The following is a 26,447-nucleotide window of genomic DNA, read 5'->3' as shown; positions in this document are numbered from 1 at the left end:
TTGATTTTTTTTTCCAGGAGCCCAAAGCACAACTTGGCACCCTCAGAGGCTGAGGCTGATCCCACAGTTGTACTCCCAGCAGAGCTGTGCGTGGGGCAGGAGCAGGTGGTGAGGGCTGGGGACAAGTGTGTCCCTCCAGCGTTTTGTTGTCCTGCTTCCTTGGGGAGGGATGAGGAGGAAGCTCCAGCAGCCCCTCTCATCTTTCACTGCCTCATTTTTAGCAGTCTGCCCTGCCCAGGCCTGGCTGGGAGCACTGGTGGCCCCAGGGATTCTCATGGACTTCAGCCTTCTCTGCTGGTCCCCTTAAGGGGGTCTCAGTGAGGCTGTTTGGATTTTGAGAGCAACCACAGACCTCTCAGCAGAGTTCAGCATGCAAGACTACAGCTTCCATGCTTTATCCAATAATCCATCTGCAAAACAGCTTGGAAATTCCCAGGCCGAGCAGCTGCCCTAGCAGTACCAGGAGGTGACATGGAGCACAGCACCCATCCGATGGCTCCAATATGTGCTGGCCTGGAAAAAGGTGTAAGATTGCTTTGGAATGAGGAAAACTAGGGAGGTGGTGAGGAACTGAAGTGTTTCTAAGAAGTAAAAAAGGTGAATAAAATAATTAATGGCCCTTGCAGCTATGGCTTCTCATTCTGGCTGCCTCGGGGAGCCTGGCACATGGGTTGTGGGGGCTCAGATGGGTGGCCAGGTGGGTGTCATGAACTTGGGGTGTGCACCTGGCCTGGCAAGGAGAAGGATTTTGTGCTGGATGAGGAGTAGTAAGAAGTGGATGAAGAGAGGAGGTGCAGTTTTCATGCCTCGGGGTGTATTTCCAGCTGGCAGGGGTTTGCTGGTCAAGGTGTGCACCCAGAGCTGTGCGTGAGGACCCACCTAGACCTGATGTCCTATCTCATCCTGTCCTATACTTATTGGGCTGTCCCCACTTATCAAGGATGGGTGACATGGTTTGGGGCTCTGCTAGGAGAGCTGGGGACACACCTGGTGATGGCAGGGGTGCAGGCAGGTCACATCTGTGCTATTTTGGGGTGCCTCCTCCAACGGGTGAACTTGCTGCGTGCATGAGCATTTCAGGCTGGCACAGTAACCTGAGTGTGTGCTGGTGGGATGGGAAGCTGGGGGAGAAGCCTTTCAGCCCAGAGCCTTTCTGCAAAGCACTTTGCAGTGAGGCAGAGGGCTGATCCCAAGGGGTCTGTGCTCTGGAGCCACCATTCCCAGCACTGCCCTGGCTGCTTCAGCCTGTGGTGTACGGAGGCTTAGGTTTCACTTTGCAAAACCACCCAGAGCCTGGCAGTAATGAGGCTGCCTTGTCTTGTAACTGAATCTCCCAGCCTGATGCTTTGTTCTTGGCTTACCCTTGACTTTTTCCAGTGTCTTTGAGTGAGTTGTATTCCTTCTCACCGCCTCAGTGTTTCATCCTCCTGCCCGACTCCTGCAGGACAGGTGCTCTTGAGGCAGGGCCTGTCTGGCAGCATCTCTCACAGTGTTTGCCCTGGAGAGCCCTGTGTTCCACTGAGTCCTCTAAACCTTCTCCTGAGCAGCCTTTGCAGGTGACTCAGTTGCAGTTACTCTAGGAAGTATCAAAGGAGTTTGTGATGCTGGACTCTGAGTCTCCTATGGAGCCCCCACCGTGCTCTGAAGCATGCTTTAATCTTCAGAACAAAATTAAAGCAAGACTTTCAACTTCAAGTTGAAGTTGCTTTATTTTAAAACCTTTTTTTTTTTTTTTTTCCTGATTAAGTCTTCAGGGAGGGAGTAGGAGACCCCAACATATCCTGAACTCCTGCCTATTTAAATAATTGCTGGACTTGGGCTTTTTTTAAGTTGTGAAGTGGCAGTGCCACATTCTCAGTGCTCTCTGTCAGGGCAAGACTGGAAGTGGTGACATCAAATGGAGTCCTGTCTGTCTGTCCCTTTCTGTCTGTCTGTCCCTTTTCTGTCCATGCATCTCTTGGTGCCTGTTGGAGCTGGATGGAGATAATGGGAGCAGGAGAGCAGAGGCCAGCAGGACCCTTCAGTGTTTGTGCTGTGAGTGTGCGATTGTTTGCCATCGACTCTCGAAGTTTGCTTTGGCACAGCTGTGGGAGAGCCCAGAAAACCCTCGTGGCTGCCAAGCAGCACCACTCCAGGGAAGGTTTGGTGGCTCTCAGGACAGCTCTGGGGAAGGTGGAATGGGGTGAGCCAGGAGTGCTGAGTGAGGACGGAGCGGGCGGCAGCAGATGGCCATGCAGGAGGTGTCCCTGGGATGGAGGCAGTGGAAAGGACACCTGGTGTGGGGAAGTCCCGTGAGGTTTGGAGGTAGAGGAGGTGTGGGAACATCCCGTGGTGTTGGGGGTGCAGCCCTGGTGCCAACTGCCCCCTCTCCGGCTGTGCTGCTCATCCCTGTGGGGCTCCATGTGCAGCCACCCCCTCCCAGGAGGAAGTGTTGAAGCTTGGTGGGAACCCTGAGCCGTGGGAGTGGGAGCTCCCTGCTGCTGTGGGAGAGGCTGGGCTCCATCTCCAGGCACCCACAGATGTTTGCAGCATCTCTCCAGTGGGTGCTGCAGCACTAGGCACAGGGCAGGTGGCTGCTGCTGAGCCAAGGTTGATCAAAGATGTGTCCTGCAGCACCCAGGAACATCCTGAGCACAGGGTGGTGGGAGATGCTACAGCCCCCCTCAGCTGGTGAACCCCCGTGTGAGCAAAGATGCCTCTTGGGCCACTGTCAGCCTTGCAATGTACTGAGAGGCTCCAGCCCTGAGATGAGGCTGAGGCTGATGCACAGGACCCTGGAGCAGCTCATCTGCTCTCTGGCCTCCTGCACTTAGAGCTGTGACTGGAGCAGTGTCTGGGGCAAAGCTGCTGGTGGTGAACTTGGTGTTTCTGCCCCTGGAGATGGACCAGCACCAAGCCTTTTGGGTTTTGGGTGCTTTCATAACTTGCATAGCTGGGCCTTGTGCCGTGGGGTGTCCTGTTCTGTAACTCTATGTTCCCAGCAGTAAATTTACCATGAGGGGAGGTCTCAAGTTCCCTCCAGGCTGGAGGGGTGCCCAGGACCTGCAGCCCCATGCCATGACCTGACGGGGAACTCATCCCTGTCTGTCTGTGGCCTCTGTGACCTGTGCTGGCACAGCTTTTGGGTCCCTCTGGTTTGGAGGAAGGATGTCCTGTAGAAAATGACAGAATCATCAACTGGTTTGGAATGGAAGGGACCTTAAAGCTCATCCAGTCTCACCCCCTGCCATGGGCAGGGACACCTCCCACCAGCCCAGGTTGCTCCAAGCCCCATCCAACCTTCAACACTGCCATGGATGGGGCAGCCACAGCTTCCTTGGGCAACCAGGGGCTCAGCACCCTCACACCAGAGAATTTCTTCTGAATCTCCCCTCTGCCATCACCCCTTTACCTATCAGTGCACCCCCCAATGTCCCTTCTGCTGTCCTAAGGGAGAAGGAAGAGGCACAAGTGCAGGCAAAAGCTTTTTCCTCTGCTTTTGGGCTCTGTTGGAGAGCTCTGTTCAGATTTAATACACTTTAACCCTGCTCTAGGGGTGGGCATGAGGAGTTCCTGGTCCCTGGAGAGCTGCAAAGTTGCTTCCATCCCCTTTTACTATTTTCTAAATTAAGAAAAAAAGAAAATTGACAAAAAAGGCTTGGAAGTGGTGGGTGCCATATGGGGAGAGCCAGATCCCTGCTGCCACTGCCCTGGGCCTCTGGGACCCTGCACCAACCTGGTGATGCTGACAGCTCTCTGGCCCTGTGCCCCCTCCATGCTGCTGCAGCCCCCTCCGTCCTCTCTGTCTTGCTCAGCCTTGCCTTTCCCCAGCAGTGGTTTTTGTCCTCAATCCTTGGTGGATCTGTTCCTGCCCATGTGCTCCTGGCGGCAGCTTGCAGCCTGCAGCTGGGGTTTTTTGCAGGTCTGACTTGGCTGCTCAGCAGGCTCCAGAGTGGTATGGCTGCAGGCTCTGGAAGATTCTCCAGTGCTGCTCAGAGGGAAAACATTCTCAGCAACCACAAAGAACAGAGATGGTGCTTAAAAAAATACACAAACAAACCCAACAACAACAACAAAAAAACAACTGGAAAAAAAAAAAAAAAAGGTCATCTGTCAGGGCCTACAGGATGGGAATATTGAAGCTGCCTTGCTTGATTTCTGCTGGGGTTGTGTGACTTGAGAAGCTCCTTCCCCTGAACCTCAAGGATGTCTTTCCAAAGCAGAGCTGTGCAGGAGATGTCCTGTCCTGTGGATGCCATGGTGCTGGATGTTCCCTCCCACGCCCAGAGTTCCACCAGGAGATCACCCTTACAGCCCCAGGGCCATTTCCTCAGGAGAGCTGATTAACTCTGGTTTTTCATCACCTGAGTCCTTGTGCATCAGCTGCTGCTTTGAGTGGTTCCTGAGCTCCTGGAGGAGTCCCACAGGAGGGCAAAATGAGAATCCTGAATCCTGTATCAGCAAGCACAGCCCCTGGGACAGGAGAGGGAAATGAGCACCAGAGCTGGCCCTGCCTTGCTGCTGACTTCAGAGGGCTCAGGAGAGCTTGGGGACATGGGAAACATCCTGCTCTTAGGTCTTGGAAAAGTGTTAAAGGACTCAGCAAGGTGCTTGAGTGCCATGAACCTATGCCTGGTACCTCCCCTGGCTGTGTTTTTGCAAGAGAACTGTTAGAAAGAGAAATGTCTTCTGAGATTGTTTGGTTCCTGATGTGCACTTTGCAGGTTTTTTTCTGTCCTAACATCACCCAGAAGATCATCATCACCTTGAGCATCAGGGACATGTGGCAAAGTCCAAGGCTGTACTTGAGTCTGGGGTGCTCAAACCATCCCTGGGCTTCAAGTAGACGAAACCTCAGGCATGGTGAGCAATGAATCTAATGGGGCCACCAGCCAGAAGAAACCTGGTGGGATGGAAAATCCTTTTATTCAGTTTTCCTTTGTCTGAAGTGTGCATGGGAGACACAGACCTGTGTTTTTCCTAATGGAGAGAAAGGGGTTGGAACTTTTTGCCCAGGCACTGGTGCCATGGATGCGTGTGGCACATTCCCCCAGCTCCATCACCTCAATTTAAGGATTTAATGCATCCTGCTGTTTAAAAATAAATAGTTAGTTATTTTGGGCTGAGAAGGCAAACAAATCAACAGGCCAGTGATTTTTTTCAATCATCTTGCATGCTGCACAGGGGAAAAAAAATTATAAAGTACATGCCATCCCCAGGAGCTATTTGTTAAAGACAATGATAATGATGGGCAAAGTGGAATTCCTGCTCATGATGGGAATGCTTCTGCACTCCTGCTCCCTCTCCAAGGCATTGCTGTTCCTGACAGTGCCATGGTGAGAAAGGAGATGCTGATCCAGGTCTGAGCTTTTCCAGTGTTGGGAAGTGGCATGGAGCTCCTCAGCCTCTCTGCAGACTTGCCTGTGCTCTGAAAGTTGGGTCTTCTTAGGTTTTTTTGGGGGGGTTCCTCAAAAAATCTGGGCTATACATGGAGTCACTGTCCTGTGGTTATTGCTCAGTTCTTGGAGAGCTTGGGCCTTTGGAGGCTTTTCAGAGCTTTGCAGAAACTATGTCCAGGGTGTGCATGGTGAAAATTGCTGCTTGTGGTGGTGGCTGTTGGAGGGGTTGGGACCAGGCTTTATTCTCTGCTTTGCTACCTACCCAGGGAGCATCTTTTTTCCAAGTTCATTCCTGAGTTTTCTCATCTGTGAAGTGGGCACATGCAGGGCCATCCTTCCTCAGGCACCCAGGGGACTCCATGAACGAATCCATAAGGTTTTCACATGTCACCCATCAACTTGAGAAGACCAGGCTGTCCTTGAGCTGCTGATAACTTGCTCAAAGAAGCTGCCAACATCACCTTGGCTCCTTAGGGCTATTGACTGCTCTCTGTTTGCCTTACAAAAGTTAACAAAACCACATTTGCCTTCTGATATTGAGAATAAAACAGAGCATCCAGCATCTCCTGATTGCAAAGTGTAGGAAGGCTGAAGGAGCATCCTCACTTCTGGGTCTTGTTGCTGCAGAGCAAACCCCTGTGGGCACCCTGTGTTCTTTGTCCCCTTCCCAGCCTCTTTGTTTGGTGGCATCCAAAATGCTCTTCCTGCAGCTTTGCAGCAGGGACCTTGTGCAGCTCATTGCACTTTTGCATCCTTATTTTGTCCACAGGAGCACTTTTGTCAGCAGGGAGGCTGGAGGTAGTGTTTGCCACTCCATATTTTGGGGTTTTTTTGTGATGAGTATTCTCCTCCCCCACAAAATACCTCCCTTCAGGCTGCTTTCATGTTCAAAGCTAGAGGAGTGCAGCTCCTCCTGCTAATGAACTTTTGCTGGTTGCCCCAGCTCGTGGGTGGGTGTGAAGAGCAGATCTGGATTTAGCTCTCTGCTGGCAAAGCTTCAGGAAAAGGGGGGGGAAAGTCCCTCTTGGAGTTTAGAGTTGCCATAAGAGATGCAGGCTCTGGTGTTCACTGGGGGATGTGGTTGAAAGGTGGTACAAGGAGCTGGAGATGTGCTCCTTGGTGCTGGATGAAACTCCCAGCCCAATTACTGGGTGGCTGATGGGTCCTGGCATGGCCCCAGGGAGTATTTAAACCAAGGGCAGATCTGAGTTCAGAGAATTTAAATAGAAAGGGGTGCCAGTTGTGTCTCCATTCTCCTCTCAGGGTGGTGGCTCTGCAGCCCAAGGGACCCTCTCCTGGGGACCAGGAGGAGCTGATCTCCCCTCCAAAGGGTGAGTGGGTGTGTTGGGGCTCCAGAGAATCACAGAATGGTTTGGGTTGGAAGGGACCTTAAAGATCACCCAACCTGCTCCCACCACAGTGAGAGGGGACCTGAGAGCAAACTCAATTGCACCGTGTGGCACCCACTGCAGGTGGCTTGGACCTACTCTGGTACAGAAAGGACAAACTAAATAAACACGCTTGACTGCTTAAACATTTGATTTTTAAATTAGCAGTGGCTTTTTTGTATTAAGGTACGTGGATATGCTGCTGGGGAACACGTTAGCAAGCTGGTTTTTTTCTTCCTGGTGCTACTTTTCCAGAGTGGTTCCTGATTTAGAAACCAAATGCAAAACACAGGCCAAATTTGAGGTTTAAGCCTGTAAAAGATGTCAGTGGGAAGAAAGTGCTGCTTGAAACTGTGGAGCCCTGTTGGGACGTGTGATGAGATGGGCATTGCAAAACTGTGGAGAGAAGGATCCATGAAAGGCTCATAAGGGGCTCCAGGAATGTCTACAGCTTCTTGAGAAAAGTTGTAGTGGCCCATGAATTGTTAAAATGTTGACATCTCCTGTAAGGAGGTGCTTGGAGCTGTCTGAGGGAAAATATGGATGTGTGCTCAGAGGGACATGGACCTGCAGTTCCAGGCTGTGGGTCAGTGTGGGTTTGGGGACCAGCTGGGCTTGGTGTCTTCTTCTCCACATGGTGAGTGACCCTGTGCCCAGCTCTTCCCAGCTCTGCTTCTGGGTTTGTTTTCATTCTTTGGTCTCTGTGCTGTTTAGATGGAAAAAGAGAGAGCCCAGTGTGAGGGTTACAGCTTGTGCAGCCTTCCAGGAGGAGGGGGTTTTAGATGTTGCTCTAATAGTAACCAAGATTGCTAAATAGCTGCTCTGGGAAGGCAAAATGCAGCCAGAGAGACACTAATGCTTCAGACTGACCTTGCTTGAAGCAGGGTGTGTGTTGCTTTTTCCAAAGGCTTGTTATCAATTTCCTAAAATAGCATCTGCCCAAAAAATAACACTGATAACTGAGCAAGGATCCCTGTCTGTGTGCCTCTGTGATTACTGTCCCCACTGGGGCTTTCCTGGTGTGGTGGCATTGCAGACGAAATTGTGTTCCTGTGATTTTTAGGAAAAAAAAAAAAATCAAGCAAAAATTAGTTCTTCTGACCCTGCTGCTCTTTGTGTCAGCCCCAGGGTTGTAGCAAAGTTCCTGGCAGGTGCCTTGGGGCAGCCCACAGCAGGACCCTGGACTGGCACTGCTCCCTTTCCTTTTGCATGGACATCAGGCCACATCCTTCATTTTTTCATCAGTGGATGCATCCCACGTGAAGGCATCCCAGGCTTCTCAGGCTGCCAGGGTTCACAGAGGATGGGGGCCTCTCCCTGACCCGAGCAGCACAGGGATGGGGAGGCAGCCCCTGGCTCTGCACCCTTCCTAAAGTTGAGCAGCAGTGCTTGTGTTGTCATTGCTTTGTTTTTATGTATTAAAGCTTTAATAAATGGAATTAAGTCCTGTGAAACTTAAGGTAATTAAATGTGGAAGCAGAAGAAAAAAAATTGTAAAGCATCCTCTCCAGGAAGCTAATAGGCTCCATGCCTCCTTATCTTAATGATTTTCATAATTTAGCTGAATGCAGAGATAATGGATCTGATGAACCTTTCTGGAGCTAACTTTAGATTTAATGGGCTTCTTGCTGGGGAGGGGGCAGGTGCAATCAATGCATTTAAATAGGAAGATAAGAGCAGGAGAGGCTGAAATAAACAGCCAAACGTTTTTTCCGAAGACTTAAAAATTCCTGCATGTCCACGCTGAGTGCTCCCTCTTTCCCACCTGGAATTAACCTCGGAAATAATTTTCAGAGGCCACGTGATTTCCTGTGGCTCAGGCACTGCCCGTGGGCTTTGCCTTTCTGCACAACCTCTGACCCTCCCTGGGACCAGGGAGCTGCAAAGCTGGGATCATCTGCAGTAATCTGGTCTCATTGAGGCAGGATCAGTGAAACCACCTCACAGATTCACTGTATTATGGAGCAGATTGTGGGACTTAGAGAGCAAATTTAATAAATATCATTTCGATATTACTTGGCGGGGGGGGAAATGAGAAATATAAAAAAACCCTACAAATCCGCAGAGCGGCTGCTGCTGGAGGGAGGGATGGGTTGGGATGGGCAATGTGTGTTCTGAGGGGATGGGGTAAATGCTGAATGTTGGGTGGGAGGGCAGGAGGAAAGGACCCCCCTTGGGGTGCTGGGGCTCAGCAGCACGTGCAAAAGCAAGCAGGGAGGGTGTGCTTGGGGAAGGGGGGAAACGTGGGCTGGGGGTAACACAGTTCAGAACCTCTGCCTTTGGTTCCCCTCTGGTGTAGCCTTGAGTCTCCTGCTTCCTCCTTGGCTCTGTCAGCATTTTCCATGACCCTAGTGTTCCAGATGATTTAGGAGCAGGGTTGGTGGAGGTGCTGATGTTAACTCTGGTCCTGGAGCAGCTTTCCTGAGTTGGTGCAGTGACCTCTGCCCAAGATGCAGAACCAAACTCCCCCCAGTGCCCCCAGGTGCTCTGGGCAGTGGAGAGTGAGTGGTTTTGGAGGTGGTGGTGAAGCTGGGGCTGTTTGGCAGCCAGGTAGTTGAGCGCAGCAGATGCCACCCTGGTTTATGTCTGCTTTGTGCCAGGGAGCTGACATGGTGTGTTGCCATGTCCAGGGAGGTTCTGGGGGCTCCTGGGACATCTCCAGATCTGGAGGGTTTGGGGTCCTGTGGTGCCTTTGTGTCTCAGGGCTCCCTCTGGTTCCCAAGGGACTCTTTGAGCTGGAGCCTTCTGGGAGCTTTTCTGTGGAAAAAGCAGAGCTGTTCTAACAGGTCAAGGGGATAAATGTGGGGATGTGAGGGTCACGAGTGGGACCTGGGGAGCTGGGCTGGCAGCAGGTGCTGTGCCCATGCTGCATGCCACCTCCTTCTCCCAGACAGGGTTTTCTGCCAGGCCATAGAGTGGTTCAACCAAGCAAAATCCTGTCCCCAAGGCTTGAGGAAAGCTCTGGTGACAGGGGATGAAGGGAAAGCAGTTGCAATGGGAAACCCCAAACCCTTTTTTCAGTGGGGGTTTTTGATCAGTGAGGTTTTGGCTGTTGCCCCAGGTGTGGGGATGGGTACTGCTGCCCACTATCTTTTATGGGAAGGGTGCTGAGATTCTTCATCTTCCCAAGATCCTCTGGCAGGGTCACTGCTCCCATCCTGTGCCTGGGCTGAGGACCCGGGGGGGAAGGTGCAGCCAAAGGGACTGGAGGGACTGGTTCATCTTTGTCCCTGGCAGGACCCCCTGCCTGCTGGAAAAGCACTTGGGTTAGGAGAAATGTGTGACCTTTTGCTCACCCCCTTCCCTTCTCACTCTGCACGATGTTAAAAAGGAGGGGAAAAAAAAAAAAAAAGAAAATGAAAAAAGGGAAAAAAACCCCAACCCCACACTGTGACCAATCCAAGGAGGGTGAGATCTGGGGACCATATCATTAAAATGCTAAAAATGAGCGTGCTGAAAACAGACACAATTGGGTATTTAAAGCTCTGAATGAAAAGAGTGTGTGTTAGCTGGCTTGTGGAGAGCTGGTCTCCCAGAGCCCCTGGAAAATATGCGGTCAAGCCTGCACCATTAACTTTTTGTTTCTGGTTTGTAAAGTAGCTGTGAAATCCCTGGGGGGGGACCCGGACCCCGTGTCCCTGCCAGGCCGGGGAGGACCCCAGTGCTCTGCCAAGGGGGTTGCTTGATGCATGTTGGGCAGTGGCTTGTACTTGCCCTGAGCTTTTGGCTGTCCTGCTGTGATCTTCATCCCAAAATGTGGCTCTTGGCTTGAGGACTTGTGTGGCCCGATGTCACTGGGGACCCCTCTGCCACCTCTTTTGCAGAGTTGGTGGGACTTGCACTCTCTCTTACACAGAAGTGGGGGGTGTGTGGATAGAGTCCAACCTGTTTTGGTTGGACTTGATGATCTTGAAGGTCTTTTCCAACCATGGACAAAGTGAGAGGGGTCCCAGAGCAGGACCCACTTCATCCCTGCTCCAAACCACCCACAAATTGACTCCGGGATGAATCACCATCAAGTCCGTTCAGGGCTGTTGCATCATTTGTTTGCATCTTCTGAAAACCCCAGCAGTTTGGGCTGCTGGAGGCAACCAGCCTGGGGCTGGACCGAGAGAGGTGAGGTGCTCCAGCCATGCTTCTTTTCCATGGGGATATGGATCCCTGCAGCCCCACCCCGGAGCTGGGATTTTGCTGCATCCCGGGGGCAGAGGCTGTGGCTGCTGCAGGTTGGCTCTGGCCACAACGTCCCCCACAGGGTTATTTCTGTGCCTCTACGTGGGTTTCCCTCGGGTGCATAAGCAGAGGGATCTGCGTGGGTGCCAATGCCCCTAAAATGTCTCTCTTCGGGCAACTATAAACTGCCAGGCTGGGCTGAGCTCCAGCAGGCAGGAACAGATGAATCAGACTCTTAATGGTAAAATCAAAGCTCCCCAAGTATTAAAAACAACCCAGCGGGCTCCTCTCTGCCATCCAGGGGAGCCCCAGCCAAAGGGTGTGAGATTTTAAACCAAACTGGGATTTTGGGGTGGGTTTTTTTTGGGGGGGGTGCCCCCACCCCCTCTGCCATATCTCTTGGCTGCCAGGCTCTCCGGAGGGGAAGTTTTACCCCTCCTCCTGCGGTCTCGGATGTCAGGTTGGCAAGAAAAATCCCATCTGTTTTCAATCTGTATCCTCACTTCCATCCACCCCAGCCCTTTCTCCTTCCCCCGCTCCCAACCCCCAGAGCTGGCCTGCACGCCAGGCAGACCTCAGTTATGCTTTTTTTTTTTTTTTTTTTTTTTGGGTTGGTTCTTTTTTTTTTTCCTTTTTAAAAATTTTTTTTTTCCTTCTAAAAATGTATGTGGCCTCTTTTGCCCCCCACATCCCCCCCCTTCTCCCAGGCACATGCTCCAGTGCAGCCCGCTCTACGCTGGGGCTTGCCAAGAACCTCTCTGTGCTCGGCCCAGCCACGGTTGCTGGCTTGGAGAATTCCCAACTGACCCAGGGTTTTCAACCCTGAGCTTTCAAAAAAAACCCACAACAAAAAAAAAACCAACCCCCCCCCCCCCAAAAAAAAAAACAACTAAAAAACACCCAACAAAAAAAACCCCGACAACAACAACCCACAAAAAAATAAAGAAAAAAAAGCAAAATATATCTCTCTGTGGAAAAAAACAAATCAAGCAGGGAGGGAAGGAATTTTGTTGTTTTCATTTTTGGGGGGGTTTGTTTGGTTCCAACTTCTTGGTATGATTTTTGGAAAAGAGCAAGTACAGAGTGTTTTGTTCCTGCCTGGAGATAACAGCCACCCTGAAATCCTACATGTAGTCAATGCAAAGATGTGTCCATAGCAATTGCGATATCCTAATCTCTCTCTGAAGAAACCCTTTTGTTGCACACCCCTTCTGGCCTTTCTCTTCTCTGTCCTCCCTTGCTGCATTTATGTCTTATTTAAACTATAAGGTCCTCAGGCTAGGAATTACCTTCCCTCTTTATAGATGGTGGCAAGAGCTTTGCATGTCTGTGGAGCTCCATGAAAAATAAATGAAGAAGGTTGTGGCTTTTTTTGTTGGGTTTTATTTATTTATTATTATTTTTTAAAGTGTTCGGAGGTGAGAGTTTATCTGATCGTAAAACCAGGCCGAAGGTAGCAATAACCTGATGAGTGGTGTTGGGTTTTGTATTGCTGAGAATCTCCGGGTTATCCCAGCTGCACCTCTTCTGAGCTGGCATGGGACCACCCAAAGCTGCCCCATGGTCTGGTTTTGGTGCTCCAGGTATGGGCTGGGGAAGCTCTGGGTCCTTCTGGGATGGGATCTGCTGAGGAGAGGCCCTGGGGCTGAGGGATGGGTGGGTGGGAGGGTGAATGGATGGGTGGATGGATGGATGGGTGAATGGGTGGGTGAATGGATGGGGTGCTGTGCCTCAGTTTCCCCTTCAGGGCAGTGCTGCCCGGTGGGGATGTGTTAACTGCAGCATGCCCGGGGGTGCTGGGGGAGCAGGGGTGCTCCTGGTAGGGGAGGGCGAGAGGGACTCCCGTGTGCGCTGAGGAGAGCCATGGGGACAGCACTGGGTGTGAGGGCATCCAAGGGGCTCGGTACAGCGCGACGGACCCCGAATGTCCGGGCAGGACTCCAAGCACCGTGCGGGGGGCAGCCCAGGGCCGGGCTGGAGGGGGAACCCCAAAGGCTGAGGCGCAGGGGCCGCGGGGCTGGGCCGGGACCCCTCGGTCGGAGGGGGGGGACGGCTCAGGGCCTGGTGGGCCGCAGCCTTCCCCCGCCCGGGGCCCCTCGGCCGCGCTGCCCCCATGGGCCTCCCCCCGCCCCGCTCCCCCCATCGGGTTGGGCCCCACGGCCCCGCCCCGGCTCCGCCTCCCCCTCCCTTCGCCCGGAACGCGGTGGGATCCTCGGCGGGGTCGCGGCGCCCCTGGGGCCGCTGTGCTGAGCGAGGTGCGGGTGGGCGGCCCGGCCCGCTCCCGGTAAGTGCCACCCCCCCATCCCTCCGCTTCCCCCGCTCGTCTCAGACCCTTCCCGCCGCCCTCCTGCTCTGCAACGAGACTCGGGACAATCGGTTTGATTTGAAATTTTCGTGGTTTATTTAAGAAGGGGAAGCACCCCTCTCTCCTCCTCCCCTCCGCGGGGTTCCTCCGAGGAGGATCCAGCGCGGCCGCGTTCTCCCGGCGAGGTCGGGGGGTGCCCGCTGATGGTTAAACGATCAAATACCCGTTTTTGAGCAGTTTGTCAGGGCCGGGCTCCGTTTGCGAGCGATGGGTAACGCTTCCTGGGGCTGGGGTAGCGCTGGGAAGTTGGGAGGGGGACTTCCCCTACCCCCCAGCCTAAGGACCCCCGCCCTTCGCTCCCTTTTTCTCCTTTTTTCTCCATACACGGGAGAATTTTGGTGTAAAACAAGGGACAGAGTGTGAAACCAGGATCCTGCACCCCCATTCGTGCTGGGAGCGCTCGTCAGCCTTACAAAGGGCCGGCTCTCTAGCTCACCCTGTTCTCCAAATTACCCCTTTTACTATTTTTTTTTTCCTCCGTGCTGGAAAAAGTCTTCTTTTTAAATGAGTAAAAACCCGGGTTTGCAGCAGTTGCCTGCACGATGCTCGCTGCTCGACATGGTTTGAGTAATGTACAAAATTTATTCACTGTAAACATTGCACAACTTGTGTGCTTGGTTCCCAGGATTCAAATACGACTCATGTTCTCAGTTTTATAGGACTTGCTTGCTAGCCATGATATTACTTCTAAAGCTCAAGATGCAGATTTGTCTAAAATGTGTAATTTTAGAAACATAAGGAGTGAAAAAAAGCTTGCTCCATTTTGTTGCAGGAGCTGTGTAGCTGGAACTTTCCTGAGAAGTGGCTATATTTTATCCCTTTATGATTTCTTTCTCACTCTGGCAAAGGCAAAACACTTTTATGTTGCAGGTAACTTTAACGTCAAGGCTCTAACTTTGAATTTGCAGCAGCTGGTCTGACTTGAGGCGGTTAAATGAACACTTGAAATGAAATTTAAATTTATATTGTTCTTTGGCAGAGAGCTCTTGTGCAGTTAAGGAAAAAAATGTGAAGATTAACCTGATCATGGCTATATATGAAAAGCAGTTTCAAACATTAACATTATGGTTCCTTTCTAAAAAAAAAAAAAAAAAAAAAATATTCTTCTCTAGGCTGTGCTTTGTATAGCTGCATCATTTCCCTGTGCCTGACAACGTCACTTAGTGGAGGAGAAATCACAAATTCAAGTGCACTGGGATTGCCACAGATGGAATAGATGAACATCTGTTGAGAAGAGTGGGAATAACAAACCACCTGCCCTGAGAAATGTTTCTTCCCTTGTTCAGTGTTGGTTGGGTGCAGGTCTGCATCCACTGCTGGTCTGTTTCTGACTGCAAAGGTGCTTGTCAGCCCTGGCATTCTTCAAAGCTAATATTTCTTTACACTTAACCTGTTGGTCAGGGTTTGGTGGGTTAGGGTTTTTTTACCAAAAAGGAGGAAATGAAAAATCTGTACTGGAGCTAATCGAGCTATTTGAACATTTTCTTCATGATTTGTGTTTTGTCTCTAACATAAAGAGCATCATAAAGAGCAACATAAAGAGTTGATTGGTGCCTTTCAAACCACCCTCTGGCTTGTTGTGGTGGGCTGTGTTGGGGCACAGGGTGGCTCAGAGCAGATCTGACTGAAGGAGGTGGTTGGTCCTGCACCAGGGACAGAGGAGGAGGAGGAGGGGTCTGCACAGAGGATGGCAGCTCAGGGGTGCACTTCCCTCTTTTGCTCTTCACCCTTAGGATACAAACCATAACTCCCTCCATCCTTTTGTGTTATTGCTCCTGGAAAATAGAAGGGAAGGTGTCTTTAATCATCTTGGGATCTACTACAGAAAAGAGGTAAATCACCTCCAGGAGAAGTGTGGATGCTTGTTTCACATCTTTCTACCTGTCAGAGTGGAAAGAAGAGAGTGGGGGAGTATTGGGGCTCCTGCTCAGTGCTCTGGTTGCTCTGCAAGCCCCTCCTGCAGCCAGGAGGGAAAGCAGGGATTTTTCAAAAGTGTTGAAGCCAGAGGAGGACCAATTATCCTTTTGACTTGGAAGAGATACATGTCACTGTTGGGGGAGGTGGAGGTACCAAAAGAAACTGTCTGAAGGTTCAGTGTGCAGACAGTGAATCGGGTATGAGGTACGAAGTTCCTGCAAGGGTGACAGTTGCAGCAGGGATAGGAGAAAATCCCTCATTACCCTGCAGAGCTGGAAAAGCAGGCTATGGTGTTTTGTTATGTTTCTTAACCTTGATCACAGCGAGTTTCAAACACCCTCTTTACCCTCACTGTTGAATCTGGCCTGTGGGTACAGATTCTTGTACTGCACAGCTATTTCTCTAGATTTAATCTCTAAGGAGCGTGCCAGAAAAACAGCCTTGGGGAAATGGCAATCTGCTGGCTTCCCTGTCTGTAAAATGGGGATAGCCATGCGTAATTCCTTTCTGTAAAGTGTTTGAGGGGCAACCAGTGAGAAGTACACAAGTGCCATGGGTTGACTCATTCAACCAAAAAGAGAGGGGAGGCAGGAGCAGCAGTCAGGCTTGCCCAGGCTCCTGGGGCAGGTCTGCAGCCAGGCCAGGAATAGACCCAGTCAGTATCTCTGACTTCTGCTCCAACCTCCCTGGCTGCTGTGTGTGGGTGCTGGCCAAAAAAAGAGCAGCAGTGCTGGTGTCACCCAGCTCCGTGGGAAGGAGCAAATTGAGGCTTGCCTGATCCTCTCTTTGGTGCCTTTTTGAGGGCTGCCCTGTGGTACCAGGTGTAGGAGTGACAAGTTGTCTGACACTGGGCTGCAAAGAGCTGGATTGAAGCCACTGCCTCATTTTCCTGCTGGCTTCTGTGCAGCCCTTGAGTAGTAAAGACTTTGTAGATGCTGCTCACCTGGGATGAATTTTTAACCAGGCACCTGGAGATGAAAGGTACTCCAGCCCTTTACCACCCCCTCCAAGCCATCCTCTGCCCCTCTTTGAAGAGATTTTGAATCACAGGTATAATTTATTCCCATGTGAGGCTTTGCTGTTGGACTCAGTGTGTCCTGTGGCACTGGGAAGTGAAATCTCGTTCCATTTGAATTTATTTCGTGCTGCTTTGTGGGTGTGAAGAATGAACTGGTAAAATTAGGGACCGTGGAAGGTGAGACACCGTGTTGGTTCAGATGGTGGGAAAACATCTGTTAGAAGCTGTCTTTGAAGGAGTAGCTGCCCTTCCAGAACTATTTGGGAGGAGTAATAACTGTTGTGGTAGGCAAAACCTGAATCAGGAGGCACCTGGGAGGTGTTAGAGCTGTGGTTTTTCATGGGCTGATGCAGGGATGGAGATCTCTCAAACTGAACCCTACAAACACCTTTATTTTCCCCATGCATTTTGTGTTGTTTCTGAAGTGACTGCAGCCTTAATTTTGTGTGAACTCATCTGTGCTTGGGCGAGTTTGGATTTTTCAAGCTGTTCTGCCTTTCCTTTCTATTTTGGGATAACTCTTTCAGAGGTTTGTAAGGCTGTGTTTCAATTTCTCCTTGTACTGATTAGTGCTCTCGTGAAGTGGATTGCAAAAATTCTTTAATATTCCAGTCTGGTTGGAGGTAGGTTTTATTCATGTGAGGAAGCCACATGATTTCAGCATCACCTCCCCAGTTGCATGGTGATTTGCCATCTAATTTTTGACTTGCTGTCTATTTACTCTAAGGCAGGAAGCAGCCCACTGCAGCAGAGGGAATTGAGGCCAACCCCCTGTCTACGATAATTCTTAAATAGTTCATTTGGGTGTAATGCCTTTTTTTTCAGTTGATTCTCTATTATAAACAGATTTTCTGAGAATGACACCTGTGCCATTCAGGTGAGATCATTATTATAACAAGTGTTGTTACAGAATCAGTTTGTATAATTTATGTGGGATCATTGTAATGACAGATGTAATACCATGCCATAAATAAAATGATGCTGTAACAGCAGCACTAAACCTGGATGGAACAGGAAAAAATGACACATTCCCCCCAAGCCTCAGCACCTCCAGCCTTGCAAGCAGTTGTCCTATAAAGCCCCATCCTGCCTAAAAAGTGGGAACATGTGTGGGAGTGTGGCTTTCTCCACCATGCAGGGATGCTTGGGGTGTAGGAAGGAGCAGAGGTGTTTTTCCTGTGCAAATCAGGGAAGCCATTAGCTGGAGACATTGCAAAAGCAAACCAAATAATTAATTGTAGAAACAGGGTGTTGCTCTCATTGGGCAGAGCTCTGGGTTTGGCTCTTGGTTATTTTTTTGGGGGGGATGGGTTTCAGGCAGGTCTTTTGCATGCAGAGCTTGTCCCTCCTGCCTGGCCTTGGGATGCTCTGGGCTTGCTGGCACGTTGTTTTTCCCCTTTCTCTGCGGGAAATGTGGGAAAACTTGAAATTTCATTTGTGAAATAAGGATGGGGGTTGAGACAGTCAGCGACCCAGCAGGATGTGCCTTTAGGAGGCTGATGTCAAGAGTGTGCCCTAGTACTGGAAGCAATTTCCCCAGACAGAAGAAAAAGGGAAGAAAGAATAAAAAATCAGTGCATTTGAAAACTTACTGAGGATGTGGAGATTATCCGCCCCCTCTACTTCTCTTTCTGTGAAGCAATCCCTGGAGATGGGTGTGTTGTCTTAAAGGCCGATCCTGTGGTTGGGTTTAGCAAATACAGATAATCCAGATGGCTAATCTGGAGCGTGGTTTGGCTAGCAAAATCTTTCTGGCAGGTGGCAAGGAGGATGCTGGGAAGAGGTTTGCAGCAGTTGTGTTTAAACAAAGTCTCTGCTAATGCTGCTTCAGCCGTCGTGTGGATGGAGCACAGATGTCTTACTTGGGTTTTATCCCTTTTATTTTCCATCAGTGACCCCTGTTTTTAAATCCCTGATCCAAGAGAGGGAATTGTAAACCCTCGCCAGGCTCAGATGTGATTTCAAGTTTTGTCACGGTGTCCCTGGTGAAGGATGTGGCTCCTCTCTGGTGTGTTGGTGCCCAGGATGTGCAGCAGCAGAAGGATGTTTGGCTTTGGAAAGGAATTGTTGCTCTTTGAACTCGTTTTTGGTTTTGTTTTTTTGTTGGTTTTTTTTTTTTTTGCCCAGGGGCCCCATGGGGACAGGGGCAATGGGGTGATTGCTTTTTGATGCTTGGTGCTGCCTTTGTCAGTGGACATCTGGTGCCAGGATTGCTGCTGTCAGGGCTGGGGGTGGGCTGCAGGGCCAGGGAATTTGATGGATTAGTGTGGTCAGAGGCCTGGGGGAGGGGATGGATAGGGTTTCAGGTCTTGCTGCAGGTAGAGAGAGAATTTGGGGATTAGGGGCACTTTTCTGCTAGCTACAACGTGAGGGGAGAGGAGGGTTGGGAAGAAAACAGTCTTGCCAGTTTCCCCAAAGAAATTATATTTCTTTGCTCTTTAAGGCATCACAAGTGAAATGTGTGAATGTCCAGAGCAGGGGATGAAAACAAATCCAGAGCAAATCTGATGTCAGTCTGTCCCCCCAGCTCCATGACCCTCGGGAATCCTGGTTGCTTGCCCTCAGGGTCACTTGCTTCATTCCCTGCTGCTTCCAATGGATTCAGTAACCTCCTCCTCTCCCCAGAGATCTGCTTAAATTAAAACTTTATCCTTTATTTAAGGAAACAAGCAGCAGCCTCTCCTCATGCTCTGCTAGAGGATCTGGGTAGGTTAGTGTCCCTGTCCATCCCTCTTTCCCTGTGGTCACCAGATGGGCTGTGCCAGGAACCAGCAGCTTTGGGGCTGCAGGAGGAGGGGGATGTGGGGTATCTTCAGCCTCTGATCTCCTTGAGTGAAGGAGGAGGAAAAAACCTGATTTTTAAAAGCATCCTTTGAGGGCAGGTGTTTATATACACAGAGGCCTGGAAAGGGGAAAATTGTTCATTTGCTTGGGGTAGGACCAACCTCCCAGGGATGCATTGCTCCATCCTTTCCCAGGGCTCTCTGTGCCAGCAAATGTCTCTGTATGGGTGGGTGGAAATCCTTGGCCCTTGTCTGCCTGCTGGAGGGTTTGCATAGCAGTGAGGACCGCCACAAACTGGTTGCAATGGGGACTTTGAGGAACAGCCACACTGAAATCCAGTCTCCCTCAAGTATCATGTTTGAGGATCAAATCCTTTGCTGAGAACTCTGTGCTTGTCTCAGAAAGTAAGCCCTAGTGAATGATTTTTTCTTTCTTTCTTTCTTTCTTTCTTTCTTTCTTTCTTTCTTTCTTTCTTTCTTTCTTTCTTTCTTTCTTTCTTTCTTTCTTTCTTTCTTTCTTTCTTTCTTTCTTTCTTTCTTTCTTTCTTTCTTTCTTTCTTTCTTTCTTTCTTTCTTTCTTTCTTTCTTTCTTTCTTTCTTTCTTCTTTCTTTCTTTCTTTCTTTCTTTCTTTCTTTCTTTCTTTCTTTCTTTTTCTTTCTTTCTTTCTTTCTTTCTTTCTTTCTTTCTTTCTTTCTTTCTTTCTTTCTTTCTTTCTTTCTTTCTTTCTGTCTTTCTGTCTTTCTGTCTTTCTGTCTTTCTGTCTTTCTGTCTTTCTGTCTGTCTGTCTTTCTGTCTGTCTGTCTTTCTGTCTTTCTGTCTGTCTGTCTTCCTGTCTGTCTGTCTGTCTGTCTGTCTTTCTGTCTTTCTGTCTTTCTGTCTTTCTGTCTTTCTGTCTTTCTGTCTTTCTGTCTTTCTGTCTTTCTGTCTTTCTGTCTTTCTGTCTTTCTGTCTTTCTGTCTTTCTGTCTTTCTGTCTTTCTGTCTGTCTTTCTGTCTTTCTGTCTTTCTGTCTTTCTGTCTTTCTGTCTTTCTGTCTTTCTGTCTTTCTGTCTTTCTGTCTTTCTGTCTTTCTGTCTTTCTGTCTTTCTGTCTTTCTGTCTTTCTGTCTTTCTGTCTTTCTGTCTTTCTGTCTTTCTGTCTTTCTGTCTTTCTGTCTTCCTGTCTTCCTGTCTGTCTGTCTTTCTGTCTTTCTGTCTTTCTGTCTTTCTGTCTTTCTGTCTTTCTGTCTTTCTGTCTTTCTGTCTTTCTGTCTTTCTGTCTTTCTGTCTTTCTGTCTTTCTGTCTTTCTGTCTTTCTGTCTTTCTGTCTTTCTGTCTTTCTGTCTTTCTGTCTTTCTGTCTTTCTGTCTTTCTGTCTTTCTGTCTTTCTGTCTTTCTGTCTTTCTGTCTTTCTGTCTTTCTGTCTTTCTGTCTTTCTGTCTTTCTGTCTTTCTGTCTTTCTGTCTTCCTGTCTTCCTGTCTTCCTGTCTTCCTGTCTTCCTGTCTGTCTTTCTGTCTTTCTGTCTTTCTGTCTTTCTGTCTTTCTGTCTTTCTGTCTTTCTGTCTTTCTGTCTTTCTGTCTTTCTGTCTTTCTGTCTTTCTGTCTTTCTGTCTTTCTGTCTTTCTGTCTTTCTGTCTTTCTGTCTTTCTGTCTTTCTGTCTTTCTGTCTTTCTGTCTTTCTGTCTTTCTGTCTTTCTGTCTTTCTGTCTTTCTGTCTTTCTGTCTTTCTGTCTTTCTGTCTTCCTGTCTTCCTGTCTTCCTGTCTTCCTGTCTTCCTGTCTTCCTGTCTGTCTTTCTGTCTTTCTGTCTTTCTGTCTTTCTGTCTTTCTGTCTTTCTGTCTTTCTGTCTTTCTGTCTTTCTGTCTTTCTGTCTTTCTGTCTTTCTGTCTTTCTGTCTTTCTGTCTTTCTGTCTTTCTGTCTTTCTGTCTTTCTGTCTTTTTTTTTTCCATTTTTTTTCACTTTTCCAGTAGAAATTGTGAAAATCGAAGGTGGGCAGGAGCAGGAAATTGAAGTGGGATGAAGGAAACTTTGGGACTGTGCTGAGGAAGGGATTGCAAAACCTGAGGGGTGTTGGAGGTTTGGACTGAGAAATCTTCTGTCTTTCCTGGTGTTGCTGTTGCCTTCTGAATTTTGTTTTCTTCTCCCTGTTGACCAAAGTGGTGGCTTAGGGCCATGGAAATCCACAAGATTTCTGAAGTTGGAGGGTCTTAAAACAGTGGTCTGAAAAAAGGAAAATTAAAAACAGTGGGTAAAGTTACCAGTAGCATCTTGGAAATACATTTATTTGAACTTCAGGAGCAACAGGCAGAAAAATTTGGAGGAAGGGGAGAGGAGGGAAGAAGTCCCTGTAAAATTGCATGCAGGGAAGTGAACAGCTGTGTTGTTGTGTTTCGTGGGAGCTGCTCAGATTCAGAGGATTATTTCTCTAACCAAGACCTGGTGTTTGTGTGGGGCTGAAAGCTCCAGCCCCATGCATGCAGGCAGGAGGAGAAGACCTTGCAGAAGTTTGGGCTGCTCCAGGCTTCCCAGATGGGTCCTGGTAGCCAGGAAGGCTCTGATACTGCGGTACCTTATGGGTTCTGTTCTCAGAGTGCTCTGGAGTTCTTCACACCTCCAACCTAGTGTGTTGAGGAGTGAAATCTAAATTGTTTGGCATCATCTCTTTGGTGTTGAAGCATTTGGTGTCTTGGATGGGTCAGGACTCCACATGGGCCCTGCTCCACCAGATTGATCCAGTCCTGCTTCAGGTCCTCTGCCAAGCAGCGGTGGCTTGGAGCTGGGAAGAGCCTTCACCTGGAAAGGTCCTTGCTCTGTGTTTGGGTCCTGCTGGAGGCAGGGTGCTGGAGTAAATGAATCACTGCTGCCTCCAGTCTGATGTGTTTGATGTTTGCAGCTCTGCCTTCCTGCAGGGGAAGGAATTGTAGTCCATTACCAGGAGTCCATTTCTCTTCCTGAAGGTGGAACGTCTCGTGAAGCCCCGAGTGCTTCCCGCCGAGTGCTCCTGGTTCCTCGCAGTGAGCGTCGCTCCTGCCATGAAGCACTCGTTCCAGAGGAATATCCTGAAGTGAATGATGGGGCCCTGCTTTGCTTTATGTGCTGCCCTGAGAGGGGGGGAAGGTGTAAATCGCACCATCCAAATGATTTAGCCCCAGGTAGAGTTGTGATTCAAAATGAATTTCTATCCCTGCTTCTCCCTTGTGCCAGGGATGGAATAACTGCTTGCTATAAACCAAGAGAAAATTGCAACAGTCCCTGTGCTGGGGAGGTTGGATAGGGCTGGGCTGGCAGGGTGGGGGGCTGTCCCCTCCTGTGTCCCCTGAAGCTGTGGAAGCTGCAGGGTTTGATACCAGTTCCTCTCTGGGCAACTTGTCCAAATCTGTGTCTGTCCCTAAGCAGGGAGTCGCACGACACAGTTTCCATTAGGCTTAATAGGGAAGATGAGTGACATGCTAAAAGTGGCTTTAGGTTTTATGCAAAGCCAATGATTCTTAAGCCAGCTGGTGGATTTTAGGGGTTTCAGCAAGTTTCATTGGACACAAAAAAAAAAGCCTTTGGAAAGTGTCTCAGGTTCAACATGAGATTTTGGTGCAGACATAAAGCAATGGGAGTTGTGGGTGGCTCCTGGGGTGCTTGGTGCCTTGTTGCCTCTTTGGGGAGCTGATTATCTTCCCTCTTGCTTTTGGGGGAAAAATGGCAAATTCATGAGAGAGAGAGACCCTGTTTTCTTTCTGGTGTGGAATGAACATTACTATTAAAATGAGGGGATTTAAATTTTTTTTAAGATTAGTTTTGCTGGTACCCTGGTTTAGATCTCCTGAAATAGCTTTGAAAATGCAAGTCTAGGCAAATACTTAAAAAAGATGAAGCATGGGTTCTGCTCAGCCGTTTCCTCACAATTTGCAGAGCTCTTCTCACGCTTTGCTCCTCTCCTGGTGCTGATCAGAGGTACTGGAGGAGAGGTGAACCCCATCACTATTGGAAGCTTCACAGGATCACAGACTCACAGAGTGGTTTGGGTTGGAGGAATGTTAAACATCATCCAGTTCCAACCCCAGATTGTTCCAAACCCCATCCAACCTGACCTTCCACGCTGCCAGGGATGGGGCAGCCACAGCTTCTCTGGGCAACCTGGGCCTGGGGCTCAGCACCCTCACACCAAAGAATTTCTTCCTCATGTCCAACCTAAATCTTCTTCTTCCAGCTTAAAGCCATCACCTCTTGTTCTATTCCTGCATGCTCTTTGCCTGTTACAAAGAACAGTTTTGTGGCTAGCCAAATAAAATTCTTGGTTTGAAGTGTTTCAGCCATGTATTAAAGTTTATGGAGCATTTAACAAACTTTTTTAGTGTGCAATAGCTTATGGTGCCAGCAAGCAGCCAAGTGTCACATCAAAGTTGTAGTCTTTTCTCACTTAATGGCACAATATTTAGCACTGCTTTGGTTTATCTTGGGTGGCTTTTCAGTGCAGAGCTCAGCATGGCTTTTTCTTTTCTTTTTTCCCCCCCAAAAACCTCTAGAACACAAATAATAAATACTGACTTAAGGCCCACAATTCAAGCAGAGTGGTTGGAGTTATATTTATCACTAAAGAAAACAAAACCCAAAGGCAAATAATCGCAGTGATTTCAGTGTTGTTCTCTTGCAGTCCCTGCAGAGCAGTGAGATGAAATCTGCTCTTTTTGAAGACAAGGAGAGTTTTGCTACCAACTCTTTGAGTAAGAGTTAGTAATGTTTTCTTTTAATAAGTTAGTTACTTAGTAATGATTTCTCTTTTAAGGCCGGAGCTGGTTTTGGGCTCAGACAGGGATGGGCTCTGCTGAGATGAGCAGATATGGTCGAGCCAGAGCCCACTGACAGCAGCATCAGTGAGGCTGCTGGTTTTTGGTGCCTTTTACCTAGATTTTGGGATTTGATTTTCTTCTGGACTGGAAGAGGGTGAGCTTTTAGAGAGCTCTGCAGTGGCTCTCCTCTGCTCACAGTCACATATGAGAGGAGCGAGGAGGGGATATACAGGAGGGAAAGCTCCTCAAGCAGGAGGAGCCAGGAATGTCCTAGAGCTTGGAGTTGTCATTTCTACTAAATTTGAACTAAGTAGGTGTAAAGACTCAATAACACTTTCTGGATAATGTGTCATAATTGTCTTATTTACTTTATTGTAGATTTAATTATGATAATGCATATAATGCATATAATTATGTCTGCATGCAAGATCTATTGGGTTGTAAAGGGTTTATATAACATTATAAATAATGAAACCTGAGCTGGATCAAGGGCTCCCTGTAGCATCCTTCATCATAGCTCAGCTGAAAGTGGGAAGTCTCTTCTTCGGTGTGAATTACACATGGCTGGGATTATTGTGGTTCAGGCATTCCAAAGGGGCTGGGTTCTATGGCACAGGGTGGGATTTTCATCACGTCGCCTGCATTTCAGTCTTAGTTTGCTTTGGCAATTTTCTGGAGAGTAGAAGACAGCATAAAATATCTTATTATTGTTGATGGGATCTGTCATCGACAGCAACCAGTGAATTGGTATATGAGAGAAGCATGTAAACAAATTGGAAGCCAAAATAATCTGAGTGTATTATTAAAAAAACAAACCAATGTGCAGCAATATAATATTGAGGAAATTCCATTTTGAGCTTCGAACAGCAAAACCTTTTGCACGTTCTTCCCGTGATTTATTTAATTGCTGACTTGCTTTGATGGCTTGATGGAATTATGGCTCTGCATTACACGATGGATAATCAATCAAAATAAACTTTGTTTACCCCTTTGCTGTAGCACGTGTGTGAAACAGATGCCTTATAGTGGGAAGTATTTGAGGCTGGTGTTCATGCTGAGGTTTGGGTGTGATTTCAGCATCTGATATCTCCCTGAACCTCACCTCACCTTGTACGCTTCAAAATTGTGCTGGCTTAAGCAGGAACTGTAGTAACTTGCTCTTTCTATGGTGCGTGTAAGAACATTTCTGCTAAATATGCAGTGGGCTTGTTTGTTTAAATATCATAGAAAATACAAACCACAGCAAGGAGGCAAAAGGTGCCAGCACCTGAGCTTCTTGTAAGGGCCAGGTAAGGCTTGCAGGCTGAAATTCTGCCTTGCTGGGCGAGCTTGGAGTTGGATGTGGTATTTAATAGCTTGTTCCCCCCTTCATTTGCTGCACAAGTTATTTGAGTTGTAGTCTATGGCTTTAGTGGAATTTCTTCTCTTATTTACCAAATGTGGAACCCCCTTTTCTTCTGGGGGAGTGAAAATTCAGAGCAGTCTTTGTTGTGAGCTGGGATAGTGTTGGAGTGTGATACATCATCTGCTTAATACTGGTGTTGAAATAGATGGCTTTTGTAGGAGGTGATCTTGTTTCCTGTAGCATAGAGCACAGCTGTATCCTTCAGTTGTATCCTTTTGCTGTTGCCTACCCCTGTTTCCAGACTGTTTGCCTCATGGTGGGGCTTTTTCAGGGCAATTCTGGAGCACGGGGGGTGTTTGAATGGCTTCTCCCTGGGATGGATGCATTCGGTCTCTCCCTGGCATGCAAAACCTGTCAGTTGCTGCTGGGAGGGAGAGAAAATGGAGGGACTCGGGCAGGGCTGCAGGCACAGCTCCTCCTCACTCACCCTGCTGCCTTGTTCCTTGCTGCAGCATCTCCATCTCTGGCTTGGGGTTTATTTTTGGGTGGTTTTCTTGCAGAGCGGCAGCTCTCCCCGGAGAATCCCTTCTCCTTTCCCTCCTTGCCTTACTGTAAGGGGATCACAGCTGCCGAGTAAATGTTAAGATAATGGTGTTATTACGGAGTAATTATACTGCAAGTTATTGAATTAAATTGATGAGACTCTAGAATTCTGAATGGGGAGAGGCTGGGTGGGAAAATGTGGAGCTGGGAAGGTGGAGAATAGAGAAAACCTAATAAATTTCCCCTTGTCGAGAGCCCCTCGCTGCTGGGACTGGAACTGAAAATGAATGAAAGGGAGGCTCAAAGAGCTAATAAATAAAGCATTTCCCTGAGAATAGAGGGTATAATTAGAAACCATGGCCCTGTGGTTTTGTGTCTGCCCTGGGGTGGAATCTGCTCAGCACTGTACCCTGGTGATAAAAGAGGGAGCCAATGCAGAGATGATGTCACGCGGTTGTTAACTTTTGAGGCAGGAGATGCGTTGCTCCTCTCTTTTTCTAGAAAAATAAAAATAAATAATTTAAGATTTACAGAGCCAAACTTCAAGAACTGGCTGTACCCTGCAGCCTCTCCATCAGTAACTATGCCTGATCTTGCATTTTTCTTTCTATCTTCTTGAGGTTGTTTTCACGGTAGACCTTTGACTTTACTCTTTGTTTTTTGTTTTTCTTTTGTTTCCCCTGAGAGTGCCAAAGAAACTGTTTCTTTTTGTTTTCTTTTTTTCCCTTCTATCTCAGGGTGGAGATTTACCTACAAATTTAACATCTCTCATTCCT

At 48.6% G+C, this 26,447-nt stretch overlaps 1 protein-coding gene across 22 annotated transcripts in view; it reads left to right on the top strand.

Moving 5' to 3' along the window:
• The window catches only part of PTPRS (protein tyrosine phosphatase receptor type S), a 156,473-nt gene that overhangs the window by 9,955 nt on the left and 120,071 nt on the right, over positions 1–26,447 (top strand). For 2 of the 22 annotated variants that reach the window (XM_071727896.1, XM_071727889.1), the window contains exon 1: positions 13,105–13,223. The exons of 19 other annotated variants lie outside the window; for them this stretch is intronic. The gene's annotated coding sequence lies outside the window, so the exon portion shown is untranslated. Of the gene's footprint in view, positions 1–13,104; positions 13,224–26,447 lie in introns of those variants that run through there. One more of the 22 variants, XM_071727891.1, reaches the window with a different exon arrangement.

The sequence above is a fragment of the Heliangelus exortis genome, chromosome 28 (assembly GCF_036169615.1).
Source record: "Heliangelus exortis chromosome 28, bHelExo1.hap1, whole genome shotgun sequence".
Lineage (NCBI taxonomy): Eukaryota > Metazoa > Chordata > Aves > Apodiformes > Trochilidae > Heliangelus > Heliangelus exortis.
This window is presented reverse-complemented; position numbering and strand designations above follow the sequence as displayed.